Here is a 16,512-nt window from a genome sequence, read left to right on the forward strand (position 1 = left end):
TGGAATGGCGGTGGTGGTGGTGGGTTACAGAATTTCTGTATCTAGGAGACCAGGGAAGAGTTCACTTAACGATGTATTCAATCAAGAAATAGCTCATAAAAGAAGGACTTCCAGTTATAGTGGATGTAAACAGTATCAATATTCCCACATCACAAATACAATCTCAGGGGATGGCGTCGATGTAACACATGCAGACTTCATTAAGCAAGCCCCTTGAGAATTGTTGCCAGCAGACTTAAGATTATGACTCTTCAAAAAAAAATGAATCAGACTAACTCCCCATCTGCTAAGCATCATTGCAGAAATGAATATAGAAGCACATTTCTTATCTGACAACTATATGTACTTAACAGGCGGATAACTAGACCAGCACAAACAAGAATCTGGAGCTGCAGTTCTGACAGGAAATTGTTTAGTTAGTTTGAGACTCTTAAACGGGTTTTCGATTTACATTCAGAGTACCTTGCCATTTTGAAGGGTTTGAAACATGCTCTTGCTGAACACCGACAACACGTTATCATACTTATCTCTAAAATCAGATATTATATTCCAAACTCTGCTCTCCTCTCACTATACTACGCGCTAATCTATCCTTATCTTACGTACGGTATCTGTGCATGAGGTTCAACTACTGCAAACTACCTCAAGCCCATCATCACCGAGCAAACATTTGCTATCAGAACAATAACGAACTCTGCTTTCAGACGATACGCAGCCCCTCTGTTTAAATCCCTAAACATGCAAAACATAAACTCACTCCACACATTCTCTTGTGCCATTTACATTTACAAAACCATGTTCTTAAATGCAAACCCTCTTCTGAAACTCTTCCTGGACAGATGTAACAGAACCCATAATCACCACACCACAAATAAATATCTCTTTGATATCCCCAGAATCAAACTTAATCTGTGTAAACTCTCTCAGCAAATAAAGGATCTAGTCTATGGAACTCACTCCCTAACGAAATGAAAAACTCCAACTTTTGTCTTATTCAAAAATAAAACCAAATAGTACCTAATTTCATCTTCATAGTTTCCTACCTAGTGCGTTTACCTCGCACTGTATCTTGTGCTACCCACTCCCCCAATATATGTTCCTAAGACATACAACCTCACCATTGTAATCACTGCTATCATCTTATATCATGGTTGTTATATTGAACGCATATTTTACTTCATTATACCTTGGAATAATTCTCAAATTATGCTACAATGTACCTGTTGATAACTTTATATCTTACTTTAATGTACCTACTAATCTTCGTCAAATTTTCTTACAATGTATCAATGTACTTACAATGTATAGCATTTGTTCAATTTTGCTAGAAATTACCTACTTAAAATTATCTGTTAGATTAAGAACCTGCCCGAAACGCTATGCGTGTTAGTGGCTTTAGAGGAATGTAAATACATCAATGTTTCGTCTTCTCATAAACCCAATGTACATTCCTGAATATATATATATACATAAAAAAATAAATAAAGATTGGATAACTAGCACTGAAATCTTGCAAGAAGAAAATTTACGTCGCAACATCCATCTGACCACAAATGTTATAGCATTAATGCAAACACTCAAACGTCTAGGTTGTTCAATACTTATGAACTAGAGACACGTTTAGAAATGCCAGTAAATGACAATGCAGATGAAAATGCAAAACTTGTAACTAAAAGGAGGAATGTAGACAAATATATACCACAGAGTCTTTGCAAACACAGAAAATAATTAGGAATAGAGCAATGCACATGTACAGTGACCATAATGCACAAGCTGGAACATTAGAATCTTCGGGATGGTACACGAATTCAACCGACTGCAAACCACTGATTTTGATGAAATGGTTCAATAGAGAAACAAAAGTGCAGCTTAACCGAAAGAGGCTTGGGTGCCCATTTACATGGAAAATGGGCTTCCAGATCACAGCAGATGAGAGGAATGTCAGGACTGTGGGAACGTCCCTACCTGGAACAATATCTAACACAGTGCAGAGTTAACAAAAAAATCAACTGAGCTTTAACAGTGCTGGGGCTGTTAATTATTCATACAGCCTGTACCTCGTAAATTTGTACACTGCTACAGCCTGCACCTCGTGGCTTTGAACACTGCTTCAGCATGCACCTTATCATTCTGTACACTGCAACCGCCTTCACTTGGTCACTGAATACTATTACAGACTGCACCTCGTCGCCATGTTCACTACTACAGTCTGCTCCTAGTCAAACTGTACACTGTTGCAGCCTGCATTTTGTCAATATTTACACTTCTTGCAAATACACATACTCTGGGATCTGGACACTCTTGGTACCAAACCAAAACAATTAGGTCTAGATGATCAAACTGTGTACCAGAACTATTTGGATGTAAACCACTATGTGAGTGGTTTACATGGACAACCAATACTGGATCTGACTACCATGGCGCTTTGATCAACCTTAATTGTCCACCAATAAGTTTGTGGCACAGGCTCTGTTGAGATCTCAGGTGTTGAGACTGCACGAAAAATCCAGAGCATATCCAACTCAGCCATGGCAATATACAACAGGAATTAAACCAGAAATTGATAGAAGTTGTGAAAAACGACAATCCTAAGGAGGGACACTATTTACCGCACCATGCAGTACTAAAATCTTCAGCTAATACTCCACTGAGAATAGTTTTGAACTGCAGGGCATGTGACGGACCATGACACCATCTATGATCCAGGTTCCGAGTTAAACAGTTGACCCTCCCATTAATATCAATTTCCCGTCTTCTAGTCTGTTGTTTCTGGTAGGTGATGAGGTACTGGTGACTGGATATAGACAACAGTGAAGGAGAGAGAGTGGACCTTTGCCGATATTGAGACGTAATAGCCAGAGGGCTAGTGGAGAGCTGTGGATGTCACAATTAGAGTGTGCTATCCAGAGGGCTAGTAGAGCGCAGAGGGCTTCATTGTTTGAATGTTCTAGCCAGAAGGTTAGCAGAGAAATGGAAGATTTCACTGTTTGAGAATGCTAGCGAGTGAGCTAGTAGAACGCTGGAAGACTTCACGATTTGAGCATGCTAGCGAGTGAGCTAGTAGAACGCTGGAAGACTTCACGATTTGAGCATGCTAGCGAGTGAGCTAGTAGAATGCTGGAAGACTTCACGATCTGAGCATGCTAGCGAGTGAGCTAGTAGAACGCTGGAAGACTTCACGATTTGAGCATGCTAGCGAGTGAGCTAGTAGAACGCTGGAAGACTTCACGATTTGAGCATGCTAGCGAGTGAGCTAGTGGGGGTGCTTGATAATGTCACCATAACTGCAGCTAACATGATTGCTATTGTTGTGCTGAAGACCTCGTCGGAGGAGTGTACATAGTGTCCGTCATCTTTGAAGCTAGCTAGCATGATGGCTAGTAATGCATTGGACGACCTCTTTAGAATCTTGTATATAATGGTAGTTGTAGATAATAAGAACGAGTAATTTTAAGTGTTATTTAATTTCTTACCTTAAACATTACACCACATTTCCACCAAGGCTATGGATCTCTGACCTTGAGAAGGATCGTACATTAAACGAACCCGGTTAATGAAGGGTTCGTAGCAAGACAAAAACACAACAAAACAGTATCACCTTAAATGATTACTAACAGGACCAAGCCTAACATAGAAGCTATGCGATGTGCTGATAAAATTCAGTGGAGGAATGCATGCATACACTGCTGACATGACCAAGCTTTCCTTAGGGTAGGCCTCCAAGACGAGAACCGAAACTAAACCAAGTTTCTTTGGTTGAAGGATCTAAAAGATTCCAATAGTCCTCTAGTCACACATTTATTTGCCTCGGCATTGTTAGGTGCACCTACTTCACTGTTTCTGATACAAGCAGCTTTAGATACATACTGAAGAAGTCAACGAGCCAGTTTAAAGCTAAGATTTGTAACAATGTATTTGAGGATAAATTCCCAGGAACAACCAGCAATGAACAAGAGCTGATGAACATTTATAAGGAAATCAATCGAGAGTTGATGGGAGCTAATGCCTCTCAAATCTTGGGCTTCTAACTGAATAAATAAATAAATAAATAGAAACCGAATTTCCTGGCTACCAAGTGCCTCAACAAGTGATAGTACTTGGTGTTGGATGGGAAATTCAGATTTAATAACACATGACTCGGTTACTAAAGAAAGTAACAACTTAAATAAGAGGAAATTACTTTCTCAAGTGTGCAAACCTTTCGACCCCTCACGACTATTTAGACCATTATGGGAAAATTTTAAATGCATGGTTTGATAAGATTTGATGGGATGATTCTCTTACCCTCAAGCTCCAAGAAAAGGGGGAGGGGTTAGTACAAACATTGAATTCCCCAGAAAATATCAAGTTAACAAGTAAAGTACTATCCACAAGGATCAATTACTTAGTCTACAAGTGATCTGTGATGCTTCAGTAAGAGCTTAAGGCATAATAGTTTAATTAGTATGTAACAAACAAGTAAATTTACTTACTTCAAAAGCAAGATTGGCATCGGTGTAGAAACGATCCTTGCCACAACTTGAACTCACAGCTTTACTCTAAGGAATGAGGCGAGCCTCTTATCTGAACAGATAAGAAGTAATCTTACCGGATCAGATAACCGATAAGAACATTTTCGAACATTGCCAACATACGCTTTCAACAAACAATAGTGTGGTCAGATAACGAAGTAGTGCTTCAATGGGTGCAGAAAAACACCCATTACCGCACCATGCGGTAATGGGTGTTGTTCAACAATTGGTATTGTTGCAGGCAGTCTAACTGCTTAGCAGGACAGCAGGTAGACTGAGAGTCATGTCCGGAGGGAGGCAGGAAGGCTGGACAGTAGGCACACGTGCAGATATGATGGCAGGTGGGGTGGCAAGCGATCACGATAGTGGCCCAGGCTAGCAGGACGGCAGACAGGCTGGGGAGGCAGGAGGCAGGTTTTTCATATAGACATGTTTCATTGAATATGACGTCGTATTCAGTTTTGATTATTTTCTTGTTTAGGGTTTCTATTCCACTGACTAGTGCTCTTGCATCTTGGTTTAATTGGAAGAGGATTTCTCCAAGTGTCATCATTGTTCTAGGTGAACTAGAAGAAGAATTAACTGAAAAATATATTACACTAATTATAAATTTACACAACGTTACGAACATACATGGGTCATTCTCACGTGATGGGACTGTACTGGGGGTATTGGATTGATACCATCAGGGGGGGGTCAGGAACATACAAATACAACCAGATGAAGAGTACGGCGCAAAAGGGAGAAAGAAAAATGCGCACAACAGGACGAATAAAGCGAAAAATGGGGGAAGAATACACAGATTAATCAGGTGAAGTAAACATGATGCTTTAAGCAGTGTCGTCAACGTTGGCATCTTCACTTTCCCGTCTTGTTCTTACTCTTATGGAGGGTAGAATGAATAGTTCCGTTATTTGGATATTTATGGTGAGTTGTACGACTTTCTTTATTTATGTTTATTTATTTATAATGTTATTGTTTAAGTCGAACAACTCACCATAAATACAAAAACTAGGGTATTTAGGGACGGGCATATTTATTACTGTGAGGGACAGTCACCTGGTGTGTTACTGTGAGGGACAATCACCTGGTGTGTTACTGTGAGGGACAGTCACCTGGTGTGTTACTGTGAGGGACAATCACCTGGTGTGTTACTGTGAGGGACAGTCACCTGGTGTGTTACTGTGAGGGACAGTCACCTGGTGTGTTACTGTGAGGGACAGTCACCTGGTGTGTTACTGTGAGGGACAGTCACCTGGTGTGTTACTGTGAGAGACAGTCACCTGGTGTGTTACTGTGAAGGACAATCACCTGGTGTGTTACTGTGAGGGACAGTCACCTGGTGTGTTACTGTGAAGGACAATCACCTGGTGTGTTACTGTGAGGGACAGTCACCTGGTGTGTTACTGTGAGGGACGGTCACCTGGTGTGTTACTGTCAGGGACAGTCACCTGGTGTGTTACTGTGAGGGACAATCACCTGGTGTGTTACTGTCAGGGACAGTCACCTGGTGTGTTACTGTGAGGGACAATCACCTGGTGTGTTACTGTGAGGGACAGTCACCTGGTGTGTTACTGTAAGGGACAATCACCTGGTGTGTTACTGTGAGGGACAGTCACCTGGTGTGTTACTGTGAGGGACTGTCACCTGGTGTGTTACTGTGAGGGACAGTCACCTGGTGTGTTACTGTGAAGGACTGTCACCTGGTGTGTTACTGTGAGGGACAGTCACCTGGTGTGTTACTGTGAGGGACGGTCACCTGGTGTCTTACTGTGAGGGACAGTCACCTGGTGTGTTACTGTGAGGGACAGTCACCTGGTGTGTTACTGTGAGGGACAGTCACCTGGTGTGTTACTGTGAGGGACGGTCACCTGGTGTCTTACTGTGAGGGGCAGTCACCTGGTGTGTTACTGTGAGGGACAGTCACCTGGTGTGTTACTGTGAGGGACAGTCACCTGGTGTGTTACTGTGAGGGACAGTCACCTGGTGTGTTACTGTGAGGGACAGTCACCTCGTGTGTTACTGTCAGGGACAGTCACCTGGTGTGTTACTGTGAGAGACAGTCACCTGGTGTGTTACTGTGAGGGACAGTCACCTGGTGTGTTACTGTGAGGGACAGTCACCTGGTGTGTTACTGTGAGGGACAATCACCTGGTGTGTTACTGTGAGGGACAGTCACCTGGTGTGTTACTGTGAGGGACTGTCACCTGGTGTGTTACTGTGAGGGACAGTCACCTGGTGTGTTACTGTGAAGGACAATCACCTGGTGTGTTACAGTGAGGGACAGTCACCTGGTGTGTTACTGTGAGGGACAATCACCTGGTGTGTTACTGTGAGAGACAGTCACCTGGTGTGTTACTGTGAGGGACAGTCACCTGGTGTGTTACTGTGAGAGACAGTCACCTGGTGTGTTACTGTGAAGGACAATCACCTGGTGTGTTACTGTGAGGGACAGTCACCTGGTGTGTTACTGTGAGGGACAATCACCTGGTGTGTTACTGTGAGGGACAGTCACCTGGTGTGTTACTGTGAGGGACAGTCACCAGGTGTGTTACTGTGAGAGACAGTCACCTGGTGTGTTACTATGAGGGACGGTCACCTGGTGTGTTACTGTGAGGGACAATCACCTGGTGTGTTACTGTGAGGGACGGTCACCTGGTGTGTTACTATGAGGGACAGTCACCTGGTGTGTTACTGTGAGGGACAGTCACCTGGTGTGTTACTGTGAGGGACAGTCACCTGGTGTGTTACCGTGAGGGACAGTCACCTGGTGTGTTACTGTGAGGGACAGTCACCTGGTGTGTTACTGTGAGGGACAGTCACCTGGTGTGTTACTGTGAGGGACAGTCACCTGGTGTGTTACTGTGAGGGACAGTCACCTGGTGTGTTACTGTGAGGGACAGTCACCTGGTGTGTTACTGTGAGGGACAGTCACCTGGTGTGTTACTGTCAGGGACAGTCACCTGGTGTGTTACTGTGAGGGGACAGTCACCAGGTGTGTTACTGTGAGGGACAGTCACCTGGTGTGTTACTGTGAGGGACAGTCACCTGGTGTGTTACTGTGAGGGGCAGTCACCTGGTGTGTTACTGTGAAGAACAGTCACCTGGTGTGTTACTGTGAGGGACGGTCACCTGGTGTGTTACTGTGAGGAACAGTCACCTGGTGTGTTACTGTGAGGGACGGTCACCTGGTGTGTTACTGTGAGGAACAGTCACCTGGTGTGTTACTGTGAGGGACAATCACCTGGTGTGTTACTGTGAGGGACAGTCACCTGGTGTGTTACTGTGAGGGACAATCACCTGGTGTGTTACTGTGAGGGACAGCCACCTGGTGTGTTACTGTGAGGGACAGTCACCTGGTGTGTTACTGTGAGGGACAATCACCTGGTGTGTTACTGTGAGGGACAGTCACCTGGTGTGTTACTGTGAGGGACAATCACCTGGTGTGTTACTCTGAAGAACAGTCACCTGGTGTGTTACTGTGAGGGACGGTCACCTGGTGTGTTACTGTGAGGGACAATCACCTGGTGTGTTACTGTGAGGGACAATCACCTGGTGTGTTACTCTGAAGAACAGTCACCTGTTGTGGTACTCTGAAGAACAGTCACCTGGTGTGTTACTGTGAGGGACAGCCACCTGGTGTGTTACTCTGAAAAACAGTCACCTATTGTGGTACTCTGAAGAACAGTCACCTGGTGTGTTACTGTGAGGGACAGTCACCTGGTGTGTTACTGTGAGGGACAGCCACCTGGTGTGTTACTGTGAGGGACAGTCACCTGGTGTGTTACTGTGAGGGACAGTCACCTGGTGTGTTACTGTGAGGGACAATCACCTGGTGTGTTACTGTGAGGGACAGTCACCTGGTGTGTTACTGTGAGGGACAATCACCTGGTGTGTTACTCTGAAGAACAGTCACCTGGTGTGTTACTGTCAGGGACAGTCACCTGGTGTGTTACTGTGAGGGACAGTCACCAGGTGTGTTACTGTGAGGGACAGTCACCTGGTGTGTTACTGTGAGGGACAGTCACCTGGTGTGTTACTGTGAGGGATGGTCACCTGGTGTGTTACTGTGAGGAACAGTCACCTGGTGTGCTACTGTAAGGGACGGTCACCTGGTGTGTTACTGTGAGGAACAGTCACCTGGTGTGTTGCTGTGAGGAACAGTCACCTGGTGTGTTACTGTGAGGGACAGTCACCTGGTGTGTTACTGTGAGGGACAATCACCTGGTGTGTTACTGTGAGGGACAGCCACCTGGTGTGTTACTGTGAGGGACAGTCACCTGGTGTGTTACTGTGAGGGACAATCACCTGGTGTGTTACTGTGAGGGACAGTCACCTGGTGTGTTACTGTGAGGGACAATCACCTGGTGTGTTACTCTGAAGAACAGTCACCTATTGTGGTACTCTGAAGAACAGTCACCTGGTGTGTTACTGTGAGGGACAGCCACCTGGTGTGTTACTCTGAAGAACAGTCACCTATTGTGGTACTCTGAAGAACAGTCACCTGGTGTGTTACTGTGAGGGACAGTCACCTGGTGTGTTACTGTGAGGGACAATCACCTGGTGTGTTACTGTGAGGGACAGTCACCTGGTGTGTTACTGTGAGGGACAATCACCTGGTGTGTTACTCTGAAGAACAGTCACCTATTGTGGTACTCTGAAGAACAGTCACCTGGTGTGTTACTGTGAGGGACAGCCACCTGGTGTGTTACTCTGAAGAACAGTCACCTATTGTGGTACTCTGAAGAACAGTCACCTGGTGTGTTACTGTGAGGGACAGTCACCTGGTGTGTTACTGTGAGAGACAGCCACCTGGTGTGTTACTGTGAGGGACAATCACCTGGTGTGTTACTGTGAGGGATAGTCACCTGGTGTGTTACTGTGAGGGACAATCACCTGGTGTGTTACTGTGAGGGACAGTCACCTGGTGTGTTACTGTGAGGGACAATCACCTGGTGTGTTACTGTGAGGGACTGTCACCTGGTGTGTTACTGTGAGGGACAATCACCTGGTGTGTTACTGTGAGGGACAGCCACCTGGTGTGTTACTGTGAGGGACAGTCACCTGGTGTGTTACTGTGAGGGACAATCACCTGGTGTGTTACTGTGAGGGACAGTCACCTGGTGTGTTACTGTGAGGGACAATCACGTGGTGTGTTACTCTGAAGAACAGTCACCTATTGTGGTACTCAGAAGAACAGTCACCTGGTGTGGTACTCTGAAGAACAGTCACCTGGTGTGTTACTCTGAAGAATAGTCACCTGGTGTGGTACTCTGAAGAACAGTTACCTGGTGTGGTACTCTGAAGAACAGTCACCTGGTGTGGTACTCTGAAGAACAGTCACCTGGTGTGGTACTCTGAAGAACAGTCACCTGGTGTGGTACTCTGAAGAACAATCACCTGGTGGGGTACTCTGAAGAACAGTCACCTGGTGTGGTACTCTGAAGAACAGTTACCTGGTGTGGTACTCTGAAGAACAGTCACCTATTGTGGTACTCTGAAGAACAGTCACCTGGTGTGGTACTCTGAAGAACAGTCACCTGGTGTGGTACTCTGAAGAACAATCACCTGGTGTGGTACTCTGAAGAACAGTCACCTATTGTGTTACTCTGAAGAACAGTCACCTGGTGTGGTACTCTGAAGAACAGTTACCTGGTGTGGTACTCTGAAGAACAATCACCTGGTGTGGTACTTTGAAGAACAGTCACCTATTGTGTTACTCTGAAGAACAGTCACCTGGTGTGGTACTGTGAGGGACAGTCACCTGGTGTGTAACTGTGAGGGACAGCCACCTGGTGTGTTACTGTGAGGGACAGCCACCTGGTGTGTTACTGTGAGGGACAGTCACCTGGTGTGTTACTGTGAGGGACAATCACCTGGTGTGTTACTGTGAGGGACAGTCACCTGGTGTGTTACTGTGAGGGACAATCACCTGGTGTGTTACTCTGAAGAACAGTCACCTGGTGTGTTACTGTGAGGGACAGTCACCTGGTGTGTTACTGTGAGGGACAGTCACCTGGTGTGTTACTGTGAGGGACAGTCACCTGGTGTGTTACTGTGAGGGACAGTCACCTCGTGTGTTACTGTCAGGGACAGTCACCTGGTGTGTTACTGTGAGAGACAGTCACCTGGTGTGTTACTGTGAGGGACAGTCACCTGGTGTGTTACTGTGAGGGACAGTCACCTGGTGTGTTACTGTGAGGGACAATCACCTGGTGTGTTACTGTGAGGGACAGTCACCTGGTGTGTTACTGTGAGGGACTGTCACCTGGTGTGTTACTGTGAGGGACAGTCACCTGGTGTGTTACTGTGAAGGACAATCACCTGGTGTGTTACAGTGAGGGACAGTCACCTGGTGTGTTACTGTGAGGGACAATCACCTGGTGTGTTACTGTGAGAGACAGTCACCTGGTGTGTTACTGTGAGGGACAGTCACCTGGTGTGTTACTGTGAGAGACAGTCACCTGGTGTGTTACTGTGAAGGACAATCACCTGGTGTGTTACTGTGAGGGACAGTCACCTGGTGTGTTACTGTGAGGGACAATCACCTGGTGTGTTACTGTGAGGGACAGTCACCTGGTGTGTTACTGTGAGGGACAGTCACCAGGTGTGTTACTGTGAGAGACAGTCACCTGGTGTGTTACTATGAGGGACGGTCACCTGGTGTGTTACTGTGAGGGACAATCACCTGGTGTGTTACTGTGAGGGACGGTCACCTGGTGTGTTACTATGAGGGACAGTCACCTGGTGTGTTACTGTGAGGGACAGTCACCTGGTGTGTTACTGTGAGGGACAGTCACCTGGTGTGTTACCGTGAGGGACAGTCACCTGGTGTGTTACTGTGAGGGACAGTCACCTGGTGTGTTACTGTGAGGGACAGTCACCTGGTGTGTTACTGTGAGGGACAGTCACCTGGTGTGTTACTGTGAGGGACAGTCACCTGGTGTGTTACTGTGAGGGACAGTCACCTGGTGTGTTACTGTGAGGGACAGTCACCTGGTGTGTTACTGTCAGGGACAGTCACCTGGTGTGTTACTGTGAGGGGACAGTCACCAGGTGTGTTACTGTGAGGGACAGTCACCTGGTGTGTTACTGTGAGGGACAGTCACCTGGTGTGTTACTGTGAGGGGCAGTCACCTGGTGTGTTACTGTGAAGAACAGTCACCTGGTGTGTTACTGTGAGGGACGGTCACCTGGTGTGTTACTGTGAGGAACAGTCACCTGGTGTGTTACTGTGAGGGACGGTCACCTGGTGTGTTACTGTGAGGAACAGTCACCTGGTGTGTTACTGTGAGGGACAATCACCTGGTGTGTTACTGTGAGGGACAGTCACCTGGTGTGTTACTGTGAGGGACAATCACCTGGTGTGTTACTGTGAGGGACAGCCACCTGGTGTGTTACTGTGAGGGACAGTCACCTGGTGTGTTACTGTGAGGGACAATCACCTGGTGTGTTACTGTGAGGGACAGTCACCTGGTGTGTTACTGTGAGGGACAATCACCTGGTGTGTTACTCTGAAGAACAGTCACCTGGTGTGTTACTGTGAGGGACGGTCACCTGGTGTGTTACTGTGAGGGACAATCACCTGGTGTGTTACTGTGAGGGACAATCACCTGGTGTGTTACTCTGAAGAACAGTCACCTGTTGTGGTACTCTGAAGAACAGTCACCTGGTGTGTTACTGTGAGGGACAGCCACCTGGTGTGTTACTCTGAAAAACAGTCACCTATTGTGGTACTCTGAAGAACAGTCACCTGGTGTGTTACTGTGAGGGACAGTCACCTGGTGTGTTACTGTGAGGGACAGCCACCTGGTGTGTTACTGTGAGGGACAGTCACCTGGTGTGTTACTGTGAGGGACAGTCACCTGGTGTGTTACTGTGAGGGACAATCACCTGGTGTGTTACTGTGAGGGACAGTCACCTGGTGTGTTACTGTGAGGGACAATCACCTGGTGTGTTACTCTGAAGAACAGTCACCTGGTGTGTTACTGTCAGGGACAGTCACCTGGTGTGTTACTGTGAGGGACAGTCACCAGGTGTGTTACTGTGAGGGACAGTCACCTGGTGTGTTACTGTGAGGGACAGTCACCTGGTGTGTTACTGTGAGGGATGGTCACCTGGTGTGTTACTGTGAGGAACAGTCACCTGGTGTGCTACTGTAAGGGACGGTCACCTGGTGTGTTACTGTGAGGAACAGTCACCTGGTGTGTTGCTGTGAGGAACAGTCACCTGGTGTGTTACTGTGAGGGACAGTCACCTGGTGTGTTACTGTGAGGGACAATCACCTGGTGTGTTACTGTGAGGGACAGCCACCTGGTGTGTTACTGTGAGGGACAGTCACCTGGTGTGTTACTGTGAGGGACAATCACCTGGTGTGTTACTGTGAGGGACAGTCACCTGGTGTGTTACTGTGAGGGACAATCACCTGGTGTGTTACTCTGAAGAACAGTCACCTATTGTGGTACTCTGAAGAACAGTCACCTGGTGTGTTACTGTGAGGGACAGCCACCTGGTGTGTTACTCTGAAGAACAGTCACCTATTGTGGTACTCTGAAGAACAGTCACCTGGTGTGTTACTGTGAGGGACAGTCACCTGGTGTGTTACTGTGAGAGACAGCCACCTGGTGTGTTACTGTGAGGGACAATCACCTGGTGTGTTACTGTGAGGGATAGTCACCTGGTGTGTTACTGTGAGGGACAATCACCTGGTGTGTTACTGTGAGGGACAGTCACCTGGTGTGTTACTGTGAGGGACAATCACCTGGTGTGTTACTGTGAGGGACTGTCACCTGGTGTGTTACTGTGAGGGACAATCACCTGGTGTGTTACTGTGAGGGACAGCCACCTGGTGTGTTACTGTGAGGGACAGTCACCTGGTGTGTTACTGTGAGGGACAATCACCTGGTGTGTTACTGTGAGGGACAGTCACCTGGTGTGTTACTGTGAGGGACAATCACCTGGTGTGTTACTCTGAAGAACAGTCACCTATTGTGGTACTCAGAAGAACAGTCACCTGGTGTGGTACTCTGAAGAACAGTCACCTGGTGTGTTACTCTGAAGAATAGTCACCTGGTGTGGTACTCTGAAGAACAGTTACCTGGTGTGGTACTCTGAAGAACAGTCACCTGGTGTGGTACTCTGAAGAACAGTCACCTGGTGTGGTACTCTAAAGAACAGTCACCTGGTGTGGTACTCTGAAGAACAATCACCTGGTGGGGTACTCTGAAGAACAGTCACCTGGTGTGGTACTCTGAAGAACAGTTACCTGGTGTGGTACTCTGAAGAACAGTCACCTATTGTGGTACTCTGAAGAACAGTCACCTGGTGTGGTACTCTGAAGAACAGTCACCTGGTGTGGTACTCTGAAGAACAATCACCTGGTGTGGTACTCTGAAGAACAGTCACCTATTGTGTTACTCTGAAGAACAGTCACCTGGTGTGGTACTCTGAAGAACAGTTACCTGGTGTGGTACTCTGAAGAACAATCACCTGGTGTGGTACTTTGAAGAACAGTCACCTATTGTGTTACTCTGAAGAACAGTCACCTGGTGTGGTACTGTGAGGGACAGTCACCTGGTGTGTTACTGTGAGGGACAGCCACCTGGTGTGTTACTGTGAGGGACAGCCACCTGGTGTGTTACTGTGAGGGACAGTCACCTGGTGTGTTACTGTGAGGGACAATCACCTGGTGTGTTACTGTGAGGGACAGTCACCTGGTGTGTTACTGTGAGGGACAATCACCTGGTGTGTTACTCTGAAGAACAGTCACCTGGTGTGTTACTGTCAGGGACAGTCACCTGGTGTGTTACTGTGAGGGACAGTCACCAGGTGTGTTACTGTGAGGGACAGTCACCTGGTGTGTTACTGTGAGGGACAGTCACCTGGTGTGTTACTGTGAGGGACGGTCACCTGGTGTGTTACTGTGAGGAACAGTCACCTGGTGTGCTACTGTGAGGGACAATCACCTGGTGTGTTACTGTGAGGGACAGTCACCTGGTGTGTTACTGTGAGGGACAATCACCTGGTGTGTTACTCTGAAGAACAGTCACCTATTGTGGTACTCTGAAGAACAGTCACCTGGTGTGTTACTGTGAGGGACAGCCACCTGGTGTGTTACTCTGAAGAACAGTCACCTATTGTGGTACTCTGAAGAACAGTCACCTGGTGTGTTACTGTGAGGGACAGTCACCTGGTGTGTTACTGTGAGGGACAGCCACCTGGTGTGTTACTGTGAGGGACAGTCACCTGGTGTGTTACTGTGAGGGACAGTCACCAGGTGTGTTACTGTGAGGGACAGTCACTTGGTGTGTTACTGTGAGGGACAATCACCTGGTGTGTTACTGTGAGGGATAGTCACCTGGTGTGTTACTGTGAGGGACAATCACCTGGTGTGTTACTGTGAGGGACAGTCACCTGGTGTGTTACTGTGAGGGACAATCACCTGGTGTGTTACTGTGAGGGACTGTCACCTGGTGTGTTACTGTGAGGGACAGTCACCTGGTGTGTTACTGTGAGGGACAATCACCTGGTGTGTTACTGTGAGGGACAGCCACCTGGTGTGTTACTGTGAGGGACAGTCACCTGGTGTGTTACTGTGAGGGACAATCACCTGGTGTGTTACTGTGAGGGACAGTCACCTGGTGTGTTACTGTGAGGGACAATCACCTGGTGTGTTACTCTGAAGAACAGTCACCTATTGTGGTACTCAGAAGAACAGTCACCTGGTGTGGTACTCTGAAGAACAGTCACCTGGTGTGTTACTCTGAAGAATAGTCACCTGGTGTGGTACTCTGAAGAACAGTTACCTGGTGTGGTACTCTGAAGAACAGTCACCTGGTGTGGTACTCTGAAGAACAGTCACCTGGTGTGGTACTCTGAAGAACAGTCACCTGGTGTGGTACTCTGAAGAACAATCACCTGGTGGGGTACTCTGAAGAACAGTCACCTGGTGTGGTACTCTGAAGAACAGTTACCTGGTGTGGTACTCTGAAGAACAGTCACCTATTGTGGTACTCTGAAGAACAGTCACCTGGTGTGGTACTCTGAAGAACAGTCACCTGGTGTGGTACTCTGAAGAACAATCACCTGGTGTGGTACTCTGAAGAACAGTCACCTATTGTGTTACTCTGAAGAACAGTCACCTGGTGTGGTACTCTGAAGAACAGTTACCTGGTGTGGTACTCTGAAGAACAATCACCTGGTGTGGTACTTTGAAGAACAGTCACCTATTGTGTTACTCTGAAGAACAGTCACCTGGTGTGGTACTGTGAGGGACAGTCACCTGGTGTGTTACTGTGAGGGACAGCCACCTGGTGTGTTACTGTGAGGGACAGCCACCTGGTGTGTTACTGTGAGGGACAGTCACCTGGTGTGTTACTGTGAGGGACAATCACCTGGTGTGTTACTGTGAGGGACAGTCACCTGGTGTGTTACTGTGAGGGACAATCACCTGGTGTGTTACTCTGAAGAACAGTCACCTGGTGTGTTACTGTCAGGGACAGTCACCTGGTGTGTTACTGTGAGGGACAGTCACCAGGTGTGTTACTGTGAGGGACAGTCACCTGGTGTGTTACTGTGAGGGACAGTCACCTGGTGTGTTACTGTGAGGGACGGTCACCTGGTGTGTTACTGTGAGGAACAGTCACCTGGTGTGCTACTGTGAGGGACAATCACCTGGTGTGTTACTGTGAGGGACAGTCACCTGGTGTGTTACTGTGAGGGACAATCACCTGGTGTGTTACTCTGAAGAACAGTCACCTATTGTGGTACTCTGAAGAACAGTCACCTGGTGTGTTACTGTGAGGGACAGCCACCTGGTGTGTTACTCTGAAGAACAGTCACCTATTGTGGTACTCTGAAGAACAGTCACCTGGTGTGTTACTGTGAGGGACAGTCACCTGGTGTGTTACTGTGAGGGACAGCCACCTGGTGTGTTACTGTGAGGGACAGTCACCTGGTATGTTACTGTGAGGGACAGTCACCAGGTGTGTTACTGTGAGGG

The 16,512-nt window shown here is 47.3% G+C and overlaps 1 protein-coding gene across 3 annotated transcripts in view; it reads right to left on the reverse strand.

Annotated features, from left to right (window-relative positions):
* LOC123752114 (uncharacterized) overlaps positions 1-4,625 on the reverse strand; it is a 197,564-nt gene extending 192,939 nt beyond the window's left edge. For all 3 annotated transcript variants that reach the window (XM_069317005.1, XM_069317004.1, XM_069317006.1), the window contains exon 1: positions 4,473-4,625. The gene's annotated coding sequence lies outside the window, so the exon portion shown is untranslated. The remainder of the gene's footprint in view (positions 1-4,472) is intronic.
* Between the last annotated feature and the right edge of the window lie 11,887 nt (positions 4,626-16,512).

This window comes from Procambarus clarkii, chromosome 86 (genome assembly GCF_040958095.1).
Source record: "Procambarus clarkii isolate CNS0578487 chromosome 86, FALCON_Pclarkii_2.0, whole genome shotgun sequence".
Taxonomy (NCBI): Eukaryota; Metazoa; Arthropoda; class Malacostraca; order Decapoda; family Cambaridae; genus Procambarus; species Procambarus clarkii.